The sequence below is a fragment of the Cucurbita moschata genome, unplaced genomic scaffold (assembly GCF_002738365.1).
Source record: "Cucurbita moschata cultivar Rifu unplaced genomic scaffold, Cmos_1.0 Cmo_Scf00080, whole genome shotgun sequence".
Lineage (NCBI taxonomy): Eukaryota > Viridiplantae > Streptophyta > Magnoliopsida > Cucurbitales > Cucurbitaceae > Cucurbita > Cucurbita moschata.
This window is the reverse complement of record NW_019268596.1, coordinates 525,097-532,181: the sequence shown is the minus strand read 5'-3', so window position 1 is coordinate 532,181 and position 7,085 is coordinate 525,097.

The following is a 7,085-nucleotide window of genomic DNA, read 5'->3' as shown; positions in this document are numbered from 1 at the left end:
GTCGAAATGACTTTATTGAAGTAATGACTATAGCCACCTTTCGGTGTGAAAAATTTCATGAGCCCAATGAGAGTTCAAGAATGTTTGGGATGAAACTGCTTGACTTTTCCTTCTTCCACGGTAAAGCGACTTTGCTACTTCTCTTTCTCTAAGGAAATATTTTTGATGAGAAGAGAATTTTACTAAATAGTGTAAAATTACTACTTGTTCATTATTCATTCATTTTCCTGAGAAAAAAAAAAAGGTTTCACATAAGGTTGAGACCTATTTTGAAGTTAAGCATAACGAAATTATCACACATGAATGAGTTAAGTTTAATGTCTTCGAGAAACTCTACAATAAATGAAGCTGCACGAAAACCAAATAAGTATCAAGGAAGCGATTGACATATGAAGATGGTTAATGGGAGTTGGTTGAAGTATAGTGCCAATATGGGAATGTGTTACAACCTTCTCGACTTTGCTACCATATGGGTTTATGCCATGGTTGTCTTAAAAGCCTCACCCCAAGGGTGCACCGTTATGTGTGACTAAAAGAATATGAGTGTTGAGGCAAAGGTGACCATATCTAGGGTGCGCTCCTAGCATAGGTATGGATATGCCAACACTAGCTAATTTGATCATGGTTTTTCTTGTGAGTCCCAGTTAGAGTTCGAGAGAAGGGCGAGGGAGGCCATGGCGGGATAGTCCACAACCATTAGACAATTGTTTTTGTGCTTATGTTGCAACACTCGGAGACCAAGAATAGATCCGTAAGTTGGATAGTTCATAAGTAGTGCGTAGTTTCTGTATTCATTCTGAAGCATGTTATTTCCAACGGGTTCATTCGCAGGCAATCTGAAGTTTGGATCGTCATCAAGGATACTGAGATTAAGTGAGAGAGAGAGTCACAATCCATGGACCGATTGTGTCTCTGAGAAAGTCATCAAGGATGATGAATAGTTTAAATGGAGGAGAATTTCACAACAATGCTACGAAAAGAGTAGGTTTTGACCCTCATATAACGATAAACGAAGCAGTGACCCTCAAATGGTGCCCATCCAGTCGCAAGAGTGCCAAGACAGATGAGTGCCATGATGTGACCGAGGAGGATGGTGCATCATCTAACACACCAAAGAGATCTTCATTAAAGCCAAATTGAGGCATATGAAAAATAGAGGCAATGATGTCGACATGAGAAACAAAGATAGGTTTGATAAAGGGTCGGGTAGGGCCCCGGGAGGGTTCCAAAAGAAGTTTGGGCATGTGGGTCTAGAATGAAATCCTTCCATATGAAACATGAAAGGTCACCAAATTTGGGTGTAAATCGGACACTAGACATGCGCTCCATGAGACCATATGACTATTCGTCAAAATCATGCTTACTCTTACTCGACAAAAAAGGCCTGAAAATGCACTTTAGGGGGAGGTATGGTGTCAGCTCTCTACCACCCCTAACCATATGACCTATGCAAGCTACCATGTAGCATATACTTGTGTCACAGTGAGAGGGAGCGTTGCAAGACTAGTGTCCCTATGCAAGCTACCATGTAGCATATACTTGTGTCACAGTGAGAGGGAGCGTTGCAAGACTAGTGTCTTAGGTGACTTGCTTTAAAATATGTCTTTTGTGTCACAGTGAGAGGGAGCGTTGCAAGACTAGTGTCTTAGGTGACTTGCTTTAAAATATGTCTTTCAAGGACAGTGTTGGACAACATGAGTGTACCGACACTGCGCCCTCACCCATGTGTCGAAGTTTTGTATATGCACAGGCTATTTGGTATGAAGTCAATAAATTATATGACATGGATATGGAAGGGTGCAATGCCTTAATAGAGCTTGGATGGATTGATATTTGAGTGGCCTAGACAATATGAGCGAAACATGGTTTCATCCTCGATTGACATGTCTGAGTAAGCTACGATGTCGATGGCATCATGGGACTTAGGATGGCATCATGACATGAAGGACATGCCAGGAACCAAGATGCAAAATCAAGATGCAACAACACATATGAATGACCTTTACTCTGAGTAGAGGCAAAGTTGTGTTGCATGGTTTAGCCTAGTATAGAAGCAAGTTAGTTAAGGTCGCAGATGATTGAGCATTAACACACGGGCGGCGTGTGTGTTCGAACAAACTTAGATTCTGCACAAGTTGTGTTCAATATGCATAGGCAAACCTAAATACTTGTCATGAGCGTGTTGAGATCGTGATATCGTATGATTAAAAATATAGGATTGTGACATGCTACAACTATGAGGAGAACCCGAGACCGCAACCTGATCATTTGCATTCAACTCGAATAATACCTGGAAACCATGTACTTGATCCAATAACCCCGACCCGATTTGATCCCTACGTGCCAATGAGAACACACCACCTGCCAAGAGTGTAATGCATGTTTTCTCTAGAGGCGCATATGTACTCGTGCATGCACAACCTTCTGTGCACGTGAGCAATGCATGAGTTTTTTTTTTTTTATTGTCATGTTTGACCTCCATTCGATTATTTTTCACTCTAATTTTGATACTAACCCTATTATAAATTGAATTATGATCTAGTAGAAATATCTCAGAAATTTCAGAGCTATTAAAATACAAAAATAATAATAATAAAAATAAATAGTTTGAGAAGACATGCATAGCCATCACAATTTTCTCAAGTAATACTTGTCTGGATCCCAAGCATGCAAGCATATCTTACCTTAGGTAGTTAGAATATGCATGTTTAAAACCTTGGAATGACGTTTCTAAATGAAAATGCAAGTATGTTATATAAAATTGCCAAAATACCACCAGGATAAGAATTTATGATGCATGTTGATTTTAATATTTTTCGTTATGTTAGAATGGAGAATGGGTTATTTTAATCTGCGCTTCGAGCCATTGATGGATTTTACCTCTTCGTTGAGCTTGTATGAGTGCATGATATAGTATGTTTAGCTCCATGAGGTTGATTGTGTGTTCTCTTTATAGAGCATGCTTTTCTGCTCAGAGATGAGATTAGGGCACTAGAGTTAGGTTGGCTGGACGATAACCTAGGTCAGGATGCCTCTAGTAGACTGAGTACCTTATGATTGTGAGCGGAGGTCAACAATAACTAAGAAAACTTGAGGAGTCAGGTACCTTGAAAGTGAAAGTTAGCATGAAGCTACCTAGTCCTCTTAACAACCTAGTGGACCTGAACAATGCACAGAGATGACCAAGGGGATTTTTAGAATATGTGTTCTATGCTGTAGGTAATCAATATGAATATCTCCCTAACAAGCATGCATGAGTGAACCAAATTAAGATTAGGGCATTACAACCAGAAATATTTACAAGTAAATCTCGGTTAGTATTTTTTCTGTAGGCTGTGCACCTCAATATCATGAGCAACAATCAAAGGTCTAGATTTGTGTGCACTCAAAAAAATGGATTAGCTCCAAAAAGCTAACTCCGAAAAGTCTTAAAAAGGTTAGGTGAGTTTTAAACTACCTAGATGCCCTTAAAAACCTAGTAGATTTCGAGGAGAAAGATGACTTAGAAAACTTAACATACCTAGTAGTAGTGTGACGGTATCACTAGTCTTAGCCTCATATCCCCTCTAGTACATCTTTAGTTCGTAGCCTTCGTAGTGGTAGTGGTATAGCTACTATCAAGTTAAGTCTAGGTCGAACAATGTAGCACGACGAGGCTATCCAAGTGCTACTATCATGTGTGGAAATGGCTGGGGATCTCCCAAGCGAGACCTTTGGTGCTATAAACTGTGATAGGTAAATTTGTCATTTTGACCTCCCATTCATAATTAGAGGTCTTGATTAGCCCTAATAGGACGGCTAAGAATGAAGAAAAAGAGGAAAAAAAAAAAAAAACAAGAAAAAAAAGAAAAGGAAAGGAAGAGGGAGAGAAGAAGATGAGGATTTTGCGTTCTTGAGAAAGAGTCAGAGAGAATGTTGTAATCGGCTCCAAATGGTTGTTTGGAATAGGAATTTGTTGGATTTCTTTCCCAAGAATTGTTCAAGTAAGTTTGAAAAACCATTCTTGACTTTAGATTTGTTTAAATCCGAGAAATAATAGAAGGAAAGTGTTTCAAGTTCTTGATTTTAACTTTTCTTAAGATTGGAGAGCTTTTCTTAGATTAAGTTCCAAACTTTTAGTATGTTGATATTGGAGAGATGTCACACAAGTTTTATGAAGGAAGTCATTGTTGATTCAGACCGGAAGACGGTGTTCTGATGAACGTCAAGTAATAGTAAGTTTTTTAAGTTTTGAATTCTTGACAAAATTTATACTTGATTATTTCTTGCTACAAGAGATGGAAAATTCAGAGAAAAATACATATATGTAGATGGGTTAAAAATCTACATATTTGGTAATGGAATCAAATTGATTCGAGGTCTCGGTAAGAAGTTACAAAATTCAAAAGTTATTACAAAGGAAATTTGGAACCACATCGTTTTTCTGAAAAATTGAACATGGATGAAGAGGGAGCGTACACGCGTTGGTAGGTGACGGCCATAGTGCGTCTGTAGTAGAGTGGGACACGTGGCAACACATTGAGTGGAGATATTCATTCGACTACTTGTGGCGACACATGTGCGGGTTGACCCGATTCGACAACTCGTGTTTAACTCGAGACTTGCACACCCGCAACTTGTGAACCTTCGACCACAATCGGAAGTGCAACTCGAAACCAATCCAGTTATTTGACTGCTGATTCCTATTTGCAGCAACACTCTGCATGTGATAGTTTTGCGTAAAATCGCGCATGAAAAGTCTTTCCCGGTGCGTTTAAATTTGTGTGAGTCTCTTCTTCCCCCGTTTGACCTATATTTAACAATTCTTCATTTCAATATTAATACCGACCATGATAGTGCTTGAAATAGGACCTACGGGAGAAATTTCAAAAATTTTGGAACTTCTAACATGCGAAAAAGCTAGCTCAGGCAAACATATATCATCCAAGTAAGTAACCACAAGAACTTTAGGCAAGTAATACTTATATGGATTGCTAGGACGTGCTAGCATGCGAGCATTACTTACGTTTGATGGTTAGAAAATGCATGTTAAGGACTTGAGAAAGGTGTATTTGGATAAGTATGTACTATATGTATGTGATGGTAAAATTACTATTATGCCCTTGGTTGATATTTACGGGAAACATGTTGTTTTATGTATTATGTAAAGCTAGATATGGGATATGCATGACTAGAATATCAATTGAGCAATAAAGATGAGTATGTTATGCACGATGTAAGAAATTACAAAACTGTCTCTACGATGATATGTTTTTTTTAATGTTGTTTTATATGCTTTCTGTTGTGTTAGAAAAGAGGATGGACTATTTTGATCTATGTTCTGGGTGATCAATGGATGTTGTCTCCCCGTTGAGTTTTCTTACTTGTATATATATATTATACATTATGTCTTAACCCTAGGTGTTTAACGGTGTGTTTCCCTTGTAAAGCGTGTTTATCTACACAGAGCTGGATGTTAGATTTAGGTGTTAGAATAATTTGATTTGGTTAAATAAACATCATTTTTTTCATATAGTTAGATTATTTTTAGCTATTTAGTTTATCTACTCTTTATTTCTCTTATTTCTCTTAGTTATCCGTAAGGCTATAAAAGCCAAGTTCAATATTCAATAATATCATTAAACTCAAATTGTTTAGCCAACTTCAATATTCAATAATATCATCAAACTCAAATTGTTTAGCCAAGTTCAATATTCAATAATATCATCAAACTCAAATTGTTTATGTTTCAGGCTTAGTCATTCTTCGATCAAAATTGGACTGAGAAAAATATTGAAATTTATGAGAACACAGCTGAAGAAGGAGAAATCACAGAGGAAAGGACAAAACCGATTGCTGAAACAATTGAACCAGTTGTTGAAAACGAAGAGGGGGAAATCACGGAGGAAACAACTGAACTAGTTGCTGAAACCGTCGAACTAGTTGCTGACAACACTTTTCTAGTAGCTATTGCACAAAATATGTCAATAACGGATGAGAGAAATCGACATCCACCTGTATGGTATGCATATTATAATTTCGGTGAAGGCTTACCTGAAGAGGATGAAGAAAAGGAATTCTTAATGATTTCAGATCCGGTGCATTTTGAGGAAGTTGTCAAAAGTCCAAAATGGAGATTGGTTATGAATGAAGAAATCAAATCCAATGAAAAAAAAAAAGCGAGACACAAAACTTGGAGGTTCTACCGGCAGGGAGCAAAGAAAATAAGAGAGAAATGGATTTATAAGAGCAAGGTAAATGAATCTGGAGAAGTTGATAAATACAAAGCAAGATTGACGGTAAAAGGCTACACACAAGAGTAATGAATTGATTTTACGGAAGTGTATGCACCTGTGGCCAGAATAGATACTCTTAGAATGATAATTGCTTTTGCAACCTTGAAAGATTGGAAACTCTATCGGTTAGATGTCAAATCAACTTTTTGACGAGTTAAAAGAAGATATTTTTGTTGAACAACCAAAATGCTAATTCCAAATGGGAAGTGAGGGGATGGTGTACAAACTCCAAAAGGCTCTCTATGGGTTAAAACAAGCACCTAGAACATACGTTTAGTCGAAAAGAATCATACTTCATTAAGAAAGGATTCAAAAGCGAACATACGTTTAGTTAAAAAGAATCATACTTCGTTAAGAAAGGATTCAAAAGCAGTTCCAATGAGCAGACACTCTTCATGAAGAGGAAGGGAGGCAAAATTCTTATTGTAGGCATTTATGTTGATGATCTTTATTTATTGGAGATGATGAATAATTATTGGAGTTTAAATGTTCACGAAGAAAGAGTTTGATAGGACTGACTTAGGTCATATCAGATTTTTGGTCCTTAATCTCAAATTAATTAATTAATTAATGTTTTGATGATAACAAACCTACACGTAATTGTTAACAATTATCAGTCTATACAGTGTAAAGTTGGAAATAACGATTCCAACGCATTTTTCAATTACCCAAATCAGAGCCAAAACGCAGAAGTTACCGTCCAAAGAAAATGTCTGACGTGCTGATGTGGCGGCAAAATTGAATCATGGACCAATCAAAGTAGGACACTTCCAACTTTGAAAGAATAATAAATGGAGAGTTTTATAACAA